Source organism: Asterias rubens, chromosome 16, assembly GCF_902459465.1.
Source record: "Asterias rubens chromosome 16, eAstRub1.3, whole genome shotgun sequence".
In the NCBI taxonomy this organism is placed as follows: domain Eukaryota; kingdom Metazoa; phylum Echinodermata; class Asteroidea; order Forcipulatida; family Asteriidae; genus Asterias; species Asterias rubens.
In genome coordinates this window covers 13,075,419-13,087,024 of record NC_047077.1, presented here as the reverse complement: position 1 = coordinate 13,087,024, position 11,606 = coordinate 13,075,419, and positions in this window count along the sequence as shown.

Here is an 11,606-nt window from a genome sequence, read left to right as displayed (position 1 = left end):
CGCGGCGGTCAAGCAGTAGCCATAGTCGCCATACCGTAGTCGTAGCCGTAGCCGTGTCTACCAGTGGATACTTTTGAACGCTAGGTGGCAGCAGGCTTACCAGGCAAATTTCCATTGTTCACGTTGTTCTAGCTGAGCATGCCCACATTTTCAAAAACAGTGAATTTACCTGGTAAGTCTGCTGCCACCTAGAGTTTGTAAAAGTATCACATTCATCGGACATTGCCTTATATCTGCAGATAGTGTCCTCATCTTGACTGGCTCCTCTTTTTCTTTTTGAACGTCATAATCAATATTCTTGTTTTAGTAGTTTTATTGAGCGACGGTATTTTTGCAGAAGATTGATCTGGTTTTGTTTTGGTAAACATTTAATTAATTCTCAATCCACGTTTGTTTTGAACTAATGTGCACAATAGTGCCTTACACGTAACGTAGTTGTAGTTTTGAAAATTCTTATTAAACTGTATAAAATAAAACATGTTAAAAATTATTAATAAAAACAGTATTTAGACCTTGAATGTGTCAAATGTGCTGAAAGCGTTGAAACGTCGCACCATAATATTAGAGCTTACAAATAGTTCAAAATTAATGACTAGACATAAACTAAAGACAACTATCATTGTTTAGACAAAGTGAAACAAAAAGTCAATGTAATCTTATTCAAATATTTTAAAGACTTAAATAAAAAATTATATGGGAAACAATAATTTTAAAACAATGTGCAAACTTGTTGTGCCCAATCTTCTCCCCTTCTGTCAACCCCGCAAAATCTACAAACTCCCGAGTCAGAAATGACCTGGATACCCGGCCCCATATGACCGGGGTCGATTTCGCAAATATGGTCCTTACTTAGGACTATAGTCTTATGACTCCTTAGAAGTTATTAAAAACTTAAAGGATTTGGACTTTTTTCAAAATGTCCATAGATTTACATTAAACTAAAGGGGTTTGAAGATAATGATAGTGGAAAGCTTCCCTTCTAATATTACTCACTGAGGTGCTGTAGTTTTTGAGAAATGAGTAAAACAATGTCATGAAAATACGTTTTGTAAATTACGAAAATAATTTTCGTCTCATGAGACGAAAATTATTTTAATGACATTGTTTTACTCATTTCTCAAAAAATACAGCACCTCGGCAAGTAATGTTTTCAGGGAAGCTTTCTACTATCATTATCTTCTAATTGTGTTGTGTAAATCTGGGGAAATTATGGGGTTTTTTTCCTACAAAAAGTACATACACCCTTTCGGTAAACAGTATTGTCCAAGGCCCACACTTCGTGTATCACAACTTCTATATAAAATAACAAACCTGTGGAAATTTAGGCTCAGTCGGTCATCGGAGTCGGGCCAGAAACGAACGGGAAAACCCACCCTTGTTTCCGCACGTTTCGCCGTGTCATGACATGGTGTTTATAATAAATCCGTAATTCTCGCTAACGAGAATTTATATTGTTTTGATGTTTTTTCAAAAGGTAAAGCATTTCATGGAATAATATTTCAAGAGAAGTCTTTCACCATTACCTTCTGTAAACCCTTTAAATTATTTGTAAATCTGTGAATTTTTTTTTGTTTATGTACCGAAAGGGTCCAATTGCTTTAAAGGCATTGGACACTATTGGTAATTGTCAAAGACTAGCCTTCACAGTTAGTGTATCTCAACATATGCATACAATAACAAACCTGTGAAAATTTGAGCTCAATCGGTCATCAAAGTTGCGAGATATTAATGAAAGAAGAAAACACCCTTGTCACACGAAGTTGTGTGCGTTTAGATGGGTGATTTCGAGACCTCAGGTTCTAAACTTAAGGTCTCGAAATCAAATTCGTGGAAAATTACTTCTTTCTCCCAAACTATGGCACTTCAATGGGAGCTGTTTCTCACAATGTTTTATACCACCAACCTCTCCCCATTACTTGTCACCAAGAAAGGTTTTATGCTAATAATTATTTTGAGTAATTACCAATAGTGTCCACTGCCTTTAAGGATACATCCTAATTAATAAAGGAATCAATGTGTGGTGAAGAGGTTTTCAACTAGTGGTTTAAACCCGCGCCAACGCCTGGACTTGATAATTGTACCGATACGAAGTCAGCACGTGACTTTTTGCCGTCAGCACGTGACATTTAGCGCGTCAAAGGCCTATCTCCCGTGTTCATTTTCGCGCGTCGCCTTTCGAACGTGAAATATTTACCGCGTCCATGGCGAACAAAAACTGTTTCTACACAGGCAATATTTTCATTGTTAGCCTTCATGGCTGCCACGCAAAGCTTTCATAAGTGTGTGCATGAAGTCTCAACTACATCATCATGTATTTGTTATGTGACACATTTCAAGTTTGTAATGTCAAAACTCAACCCCTATCCCCACACAGACACCATAGTTCCAGTGTATGTTGCGTAGAAGCGTTGGACCAGACGTACACACAGACAGCTGTTCGTTGATTTATTGATGATGATACAGCCGCGTTTTTGTTTTGACTTTGACAATGAAAATATACACAGAAGATAGATATACATAATCAAGACCACGCACATTGAATGAAGTTGCGCAACTGTGACGCATTATTCATGATGTAGAGTTTCTTGGAAACCAAGGGGCTCATACATTCATACTAAAAAAAAACATGTACAATAATTAAACTTTTTTTTTCTTTTTTTTCAGTTCAATTCATACGTTTATTTTCTATGGCAATTTACGACCAACGCATGAATGTAAACATCGTGTAACACATCGACAAGTAATAAATAATCAAAAAATAATAATTTTAATAATAACAATAACTTGGGAGGATAATCATCCTTACAGGCAGCGAACAGCTTATAATTCATTATGACCACGGAGCCCAGCCAGAGATCGAAAGTGTCTGATTTTTCCCAAGGGAGGAAAACCGGTTGGTCTGGAAAATCCTCGTGCCACAGCAGGGAACCAACGCACAACTCGACTCAAATTTGTATGGCCCTGGCCGGGAATCGAACCTTGGTGAGAGGCGAGCGCTTTACTCACAAGCCAACCATGCCACCTGTAATAATTCAGGAGGCCGGATGGCTGAAGATTGAACTTGATTTAATGCTTTTATTGCTGTAGCTCATTTGAGACAGTTAAGTGTGTATATCGCCTTAAAACATGGCCGCCTGCATACAACATTTACTTGTTACACACGGCCTCGTGAGGGCGCTCTTCTAATAACAAGCCGTATTACAACACCACCCTAAATTTAAATAATTTGAGTGAGAAAATAACTCTTTTCGACGTGACTTCAGATGGAGCCGTTTTCTCACAATGTTTATCAACATCTCCTCATTGATCGCTAACAAGTAAGTTTGGCATACTTACAAATATTTTTTTGTAAATACCAATAGTATCCAGTGCCTTTAATCATGGCAACATGATGTATGACAGACCCACCTTGAACGTGGTTGTAAAGATTAATATACCGTATTGAATATGACGTCACGGGGCTCAAATATCTGACCTACGAGATGGCGTCTGTGCGTGGCGTGCGTGTGTGCGTGAACGTGCCGTGGAAATCAAACCGGGAATGTTGCGTGCTGCGTGCTTCAATGATGTACGCGTTTGGACGCACATACGGTTTGCCCTACAAGATGGCAACTTTTCATAGCATAAAGGGGAAATTCAATACGGTCTATTCACTTAGAGAACATTGAGGATTCGAGGTCTGTCACATTCATTGCATTGATTTTCACTTACTCTTAGTATAAGACAATAAGCAAGTAACAATACACATTCAGTTTTCCTAATATGAATAAGGAAACTAGAAAAAGCTTAAAAGCTTTTAGCTAATTGTGTTCGTAATGGTTAATGGTTAATGGTTATACGATTCAATTGGTCGAAAGCAATTTCTCGCGAAACATAAAAATCATATTATATTATTTGTCGGTACTTCAGTAACTATATGAAATTACATCAATTACAGTTAATTGTTTAAAAAATTAATGAGGGCAGGATTTAAAAACGTTCGCAAAGACGTCATGGAAGAGGGCAAGGTGTCAAGGTCAATCGTTTTTTTTATATGTTTTTTGCCCTGGGGGTATTTTGCCAAAGAGATTTGATTCGGAAAAGGAGTGTTTGTATACAAAATTAAAATGTGTGACAGAATTTAAAGTAACTTATGCAATGGTTGTCACTTATGTGATAGGGATAATAGACACGTTAAATACTTGATGTCTTATTGGGGTTGTGTGGATTTGACAATGCATTTCCAGCTCAAAGAGGTTGACAGAGTTGCGAACTTTTGTTTCAGTGAGAGGTGATAAAGGAAATTGTCCTTGGTCAGAGTTGACCCGGTTCACGGATCTGACCCATTTCTGGGTCAGTGTTAGCCTGAACATCCGACGTCACACTTAATGCCAGAGACCGGCCTCCAGCCGGCGTGTATCTACACCTTTGACCTACATTCATTTCATATAGAGATACGCAGTCAAATTATACACCAACATTTTGCAGACGACCAAAAGTAAGCTTTCCACATCTGTGTTTTGATTGGTCGTCCGAGGTGACCTCAGACCAATCAAAACAAATACAGCTACGGCAGCTTTTGGTCACTGCGTTTATCAAATGACAATCATTGTATCCAATGGAATCACTGGCTCTGGGTAGCAGGTACCTGTCTTTATCAGGTGACCAGTTATGTGCAAACAAAACAAGGATCCAAGCTTTCTGCCTGTGGCAGCCTGACCTGGAAAAAAAGGGTGTGTGCGGGGACCTGGGATCAAAGTGAGTTCTGCCCACTAGTTTTTTAGTGTATTTTGTAGAAACACACTGTTAAAGGCACTGGACAACATTGGTAAATACTCAAAAGTGTTAGCAGTGTGGCATGTTGGTTCGTTAGAGTGCGCTGCCAGCGGCGAGGAAAAGAACATTTGTAAAACAAAAGTGTTTAATAAAATATAAAGTTTGTTAGTTTTTCCAAATTTCAGCAGAACTGCAGCGCAGAAAACTTCAAGCATACGACCAAAAAAATAACTTAACTCGAAACGAACAAGTACGATGAGGCAAATTTGTTTTAGTGATTTCGTTCAAGTTTATTTTTAATAAATATTGATAGTGTTGCTCTTTTCGAAACAACGGATTCGGCTTTGTATTCGGCTTCAGGCTCCGTCCTCTCGTCTGAAGCCCTGAGGGCGTACGCAAAGCACGCGCATCATACTAGCCTGAGCCACTGTAACGGGGGAGTACGCACGCGCAGAAGCTAAAATTCGCCACTAACCCGTGTAATACGCTTGCCGTAAGCACAGAATTTCCTGCTACCGTAAGCGCCAATTCGGTGCTTACGGTAAGCAGAGCCATGAAATTGGGTCATGTATGTGTCAGGACTCAGATGCTTCCGGTAGCCATGTTGTATTTCAATTAAACCACGTCCCCTGAGCAGACATTCCGAAACCGTAATTTGGCGCCAAAAGGCGGAGACTGTACTCGCTAATAATTGATGATGAGGTTGACGATTATTCATCCTGTGTCGGTCACGGGATTACTAACGACTCACTGGGATCCTCAACACTCTGTCAGGAGAAGGTCGACACCTTAAAACCCCTCCGAGCAGCCCCGGAAACAAGTTTGACGCTAGACCCACTGGGCGTGGTCGGAAGGCAGGTTGCGTATAATTACGTTAAAGACAGTCGACCATATTGGTATATGTCAAAGACTAGCCTTCACAGTTGACGTATCTCAACATATGCCTAAAATAAAAAACCTGTGAAAATTAAAGCTAATCGGTCATCGAACTTGCGAGATAATAATGAAAGAAAAAAACACCCTTGTCACACGAAGTTGTGTGCGTTTAGATGGTTGATTTCGAGACCTCAAGTTCTAAATCTGAGGTCTCGCAATCAAATTCGTGGAAAATTACTTCTTTCTCGAAAACTATGGCACTTCAGAGGGTGCCGTTTCTCACAATGTTTTATACCAACAACCTCTCCCCATTATTCTTCACCAAGAAAGGTTTTATGCTAACAATTATTTTGAGGAATTACCAATAGTGTCCACTGCCTTTAAGGAGAATGGACAGGAAAGTGTAGATTCGTGTGCAGAATGTACGAGCCGCAGGCGAGTATACATTTTAGTAACAAATACACTTTATAGAGTCTGTAAAGGAATAACCGAGAAAGTGTAGATTCGTTGATATAATGTGCGAGCCGCAGGCTAGTACATTGTAGTAACGAATCTACACTTTATAGAGTCTGTTGAGGAAAATGATGAGAAAGGGTAGATTCGTGGATAGAATGGGCGAGCCGAATCTACACTTTTGAGTCTATTCTATGACTTAAAAACTATTACCCATAGACGTTGTACTTTGTCAAACGAATTTTGGTCACATGTCTATTTGGTAAACTTGTTAAGTTTATTATTTTTTAGTACCGGTCCTTGCAACCTTATTGATCGGTTATGATCGGTTTACAGCTATGTTTTTACTAAAAAAGGTAAATTTAATAGCTGGGGAGGGGAGGGGGGTGCAAATCATGTAATTGCTCAATTGGGAAAGACATTTATTTCAAGTTGAACTATCACTTTAGTTTGCGACGAATCTTTAGTTAAGTTTACATTCGTAAACAAAATAATACTCGACACTTTCATCAACGGAGAGACGTCACAGAAATAACGAGTCCATATATACCATGTGACCATTGTTCACAATAAGTGTGACCTTGTGCATTCTTTGGGTATTCTGGCAGGCAAGATACTGCACTGGTATCTTATGAAGGTAAAAACTGGACATTGCAATTTTGATATTAAAAACAAAACAAAAATATATGCTGCACCCAGCGGGAGTACAGCCCTAACTCCACACTTTCCGAGCAGAGTCAGCAGGTATGTTGTGTTATGTTCTGACGTGATCTCTGGTTAATGACTCCACCGCAATTTAAACCCAGCTGACGTCATGTCTAGCCGCAAACTCCATCCTAAGGAATAATTCTAGGTAATGATAAAGTGATTAATAGGTTACCACACCATGCGCAGCTGAGGGAATCCCTGTTTCAGGTTCTAGGTAATGATAAAGTGGTTAATAGGTTACCACACCATGCGCAGCTGAGGGAATCCCTGTTTCACGGTGATGCCCTTCTCAAACTCGCAGAATAGACTCAGTCCAAAATTCCATGGTCCTTCGGATGGTGAGAACACGTTTGTTACGCACGATTGTGTCCGACGGTGACGATTAAGTCCGACATCATTTATGAACCATTGTGTCCGCCCCATTGTGTCCGTAGAACCATTGTGTCCGACCCATTGTGTCCTACAAACCATTGTGTCCACCCCATTGTGTCCTACAAAGCATTGTGTCCGACCCATAGTTTCCTACAAACCATTGTGTCCGCCCCATTGTGTCCTACAAACCATTGTGTCCGACCCATTTTGTCCTACAAACCATTGTGTCCGACCCAATGTGTCCGTAGAATCATTGGGTCCGACCTATTGTGTCCTACAAACCATTGTGCCCGACCCATTATGTCCGTAGAACCATTGTGTCCGACCCATAGTGTCCGTAGAACCATTGTGTCCGACCCATTGTGTCCGTAGAGTCATTGGGTCCGACCTATTGTGTCCTACAAACCATTGTGTCCGACATATTGTGTCCTACAATCCATTGTGTCCGACCCATTGTGTCCGTAGAACCATTGTGTCCGGCCAGGACTCCACTCAATTGTTATGCTAAGTAAACAACAGCTAACTACCAGTCACAAGCAATGTATATGTCATGAAATTTTTTCCAGTAACATGTGTAAAATAAGCAAGCTATTTCCGTGCTTAAGCAAATTTTGTGCTTAAGCAGCTCTATGAAATTGGGCCCTGATGAGAAGAAGGTATAGAAAATTGGCTGGGACTACTACTTTAGCCTATATGATCCTTATTAACTATAGTAACACTGCCGTGGATTGGGTTCTTAAATTGGTCCCAGCGTTTAGACTAGCCTGATCTTGCCATCGTCAGGAGACTGTCGAGCATAACTCCAACCGGGGCATGTAGCCCCAGTGAAAGACTCTGCTAGGGTTAAAACTACAGACCTTTAACTTTAGATTAATTTTCGCTCAAGGTAAGACGAATAGATAATAAGAGATAATTTGCCTTGAAGTGAGTTTGACTAATTTCAACAAGTCAAGCGTAACTCAAACAAGGACAATGCTGTCATCCTAATTTATGTACAAATGCTTTCAGCGACTCTCAATTATTAAGGGAGGCAAATAACATTTTGATGTAAAGAACTTTTTTAACCAATAGGAGGTAAACTGTTTACAACGTGAGTCTGGCTGGTTGCAACAAGCCAAGCGAAACTCAAACATGGATAATGCTTTCAACAAAGTTGTTTTCGCCAAAGTATGTCTGATGAAACATGTTTGACACACGTTGTTTTATATTAAGTCAACGCCGTTTTGATTTCTTTGAGATAAGTCAATGTTTATTCTGGGCCCCCAAACTTGACCAGTGTTTTGCTAACACTAACAAAAACATGTGGCTGTGCTGAACACTAACCGAGTTGAATATGTTTATAAACAAATTTTGAATAATTAATGTTAATTGCTTAGAAAGCACTCTATTTTCCCTAGGGAGAACAGACCGCTCTGGGGATCGCCAAGGGACTCGTAATTTGAGCAACAGCACGAGTAAATTAACCTCCTTACGATACATTGCCAGACGTGGTACCGATAAAAAAGCTTTCGTTGCCACAGGTAAATATTACTGTGGGTATTTGGCATTAATTTGTCGCTACGGATTTATTTGGTCATGTCCTTGCGGCTTTGTATAAGTTCACAATGTTGAAATTACAAAGTCATAACATTCAATTTGTGAAAGGTTTAGATGAATAATCTAATGGGAAAATAATATAATAAAATAATATCGAAGTCTTATATAGCGCACGTATCTACCAAACAAGGTACTCAAGGCGCCTAGTATATACAAACTGTCAGAAAGATTGCAGTGATGGGTTATTGCAGTGATGGATTCTGAGACCCAATTATGTAGCACTTATAAGGGTTTACAAGGTGCTAGGTGCTACGGCGCATGAAGCAGCCACAACCAGGAACACCGGGGCGAACCCCTTCTCTTTCCGATAAGTGCACTGGGTTATTTTACATGCGTTACACAACACATGGGACCAACGGCTTTACGTCCCATCCGAAGGACGAAGCAATGGTAAAGTGTCTTGCTTAAGGCCACAAGTGTCACGGCTGGGGATTCGAACCCACACTCTGCTGATCAGAAACACCAGAGTTTGAATTCGGTACTCTCAACCGCTCGGCCACGACACGAAACTAGCCGTGGCTAGATAGGGATAATCATAAGAACTTGGTTTGAAACAATTGAATGCAAGTTGTGGTATAATTTGGAATGGCAAGATGCTACAAAAACTTCTATAACATACACCAAATTGAAACTGAATTAAGCCCTTGCCACTCCACGTATACATCAAAAATTGCGACATAACAGCAGCTTTTGCAAAGCAGGTCACATTATGTGATAGGGAAACAAAAACAAAAACAGCTTCTTTTAGCCACATGTTTAACAAAAAAATATTAGCAAAACACTGGTCAAGTCGTTTGGGGATTTTGGGGCCGATAGAAAAATATTGACTAATCTCAAAGAAATCCAATCGGCGTTGACTAACTTAAAAAACAACGTGTGTCGAACATGTTTCATCAGACATAACCTGGCGAAATTCGGACACAACGAGGCAGACACATTGGTTTTATAGGACATAATGGGACGGACACAATGGTTTGTAGGACACAATGGGGCGGACATAATGGGTCGGACACAATAGGTCGGACACAATGGTTCTACGGACACAATGGGTCGGACACAATGGTTCTACGGACACAATGGGTCGGACACAATGGTTCTACGGACACAATGGGTCGGACACAATGGTTTGTAGGACACAATGGGTCGGACACAATGGTTTGTAGGACACAATAGGTCGGACACAATGGTTTGTAGGACACAATGGGTCGGACACAATGGTTCAACGGACACTATGGGTCGGACACAATGGTTCTACGGACACTATGGGTCGGACACAATGGTTTGTAGAACATAATGGTCTGTAGGACACAATAGGTCGGACACAATGGTCTGTAGGACACAATGGGTCGCACACAATGGTTTGTAGGACACAATGGGGCGGACACAATGGTTTGTAGGACACAATGGGGCGGACACAATGGTTCAAAAATGATGTCGGACTTAATCGTCACCGTCGGACACAATCGTGCGTAACACACGTGCACTCTAAAAGCTAAAGAGTTAAATCCAACACTTGCATGAGTTCGGTGAGTGACTACACTTTGAAAGTGTTGGATCTAGCGTTTTGTTTGTTAAATCTAGCATTTTAATTGTTTGATCCAACGCAAAAAAAGGGTTAATTTAACAATTAAAGTGTGGTTTCAACATTTCTCAAACAAAATCCTTGGAATTGTTGGATCAGCTTTTTAAACGTTAAACTGACACTTAAATTGTTGACCGAATACTTTAAAATGTTGGATTTAACATATAAAATATTGGATTCAACACTTTCAAAGTGTAGTCACTCACCGAACTCATGCAAGTGTTTGAGTGTACAGTCTACTTTCTTGGTGTATGATTGGAAGTGCTCGTAAAATAACCCAAAACACTTATCTTGGAAGAGTCATGGGTGATACCATAGTGTTTCTGACCCACCCAGCCAGCACCCCTGAGTGCCGGCTACCTCCCGGCCCGGCTTGAGAGCTAAAAATGAATAGGTTCACTTATGAGATTTCCTTTGCTTCATTTTTTACAAATAATATCAATTACTATAGTTTCACTTTTGTTTCACTACCAATCATAGGCCCTACATGTATATAACAAAACAAGATAACTTTTGGGAAACCTTACTTCTGTTTTTCCCCTTTCTTTTTTTTGAGGGGGGGGGTGAGGTAGCTTGTGTTACAAGCATAGTTATGACATGTATTAACGCTGTAACATCTTGAGCGTGTAAAGACTACTTTATATCAACCCAACAACAACCCCCTGGGAATATGTGCCATCAGAGTCGTCTCAAAATAATCAGCTTCATGTGAATTTTGATTATGGCCTTCAAGGATCTGCAGGAAGATGATAATTTATGTATATTTCTTAAGGGTCCATGTTTTTCAATAGCCTTTTTGATGGATCTCAGAAAATTTACACCATTCACCTTAATGGCTGCGTCAATTAAGCCAAGGAACTTCATGCCCCATATTTTTCATGTTTTAATGAGAAATCAATTAGTATAGAAGTGTGACGGGGCGAGGTAATGACGCGACCTCGCTGCCACACTGTTACTTGTCCGAAGCTGTCGGCCATTTCGTGTTAGCGTGGTGTTGTTAGACTCCTCCCCCAGCCCGGGGAGCTAAGAAGCGGGGGAAGGTTACGTTTGAGGTCGTGGGGCATGAACAATGTCCAGAACTACCTCTAATATTTATGTTGTTGTTTTTTTACATAAAATGCACTGTACACTTTTGGTAACTAGTCAAAAACAATTGTTAGCACAAAAAGTTACGAGCACTGAGGAGATCTAGATGGCGAGGGCACTTAAGTGCAAATCATTGTGAGAAACGGCTCCCTCTGAAGTAACACAGTTTTGGAGAAAG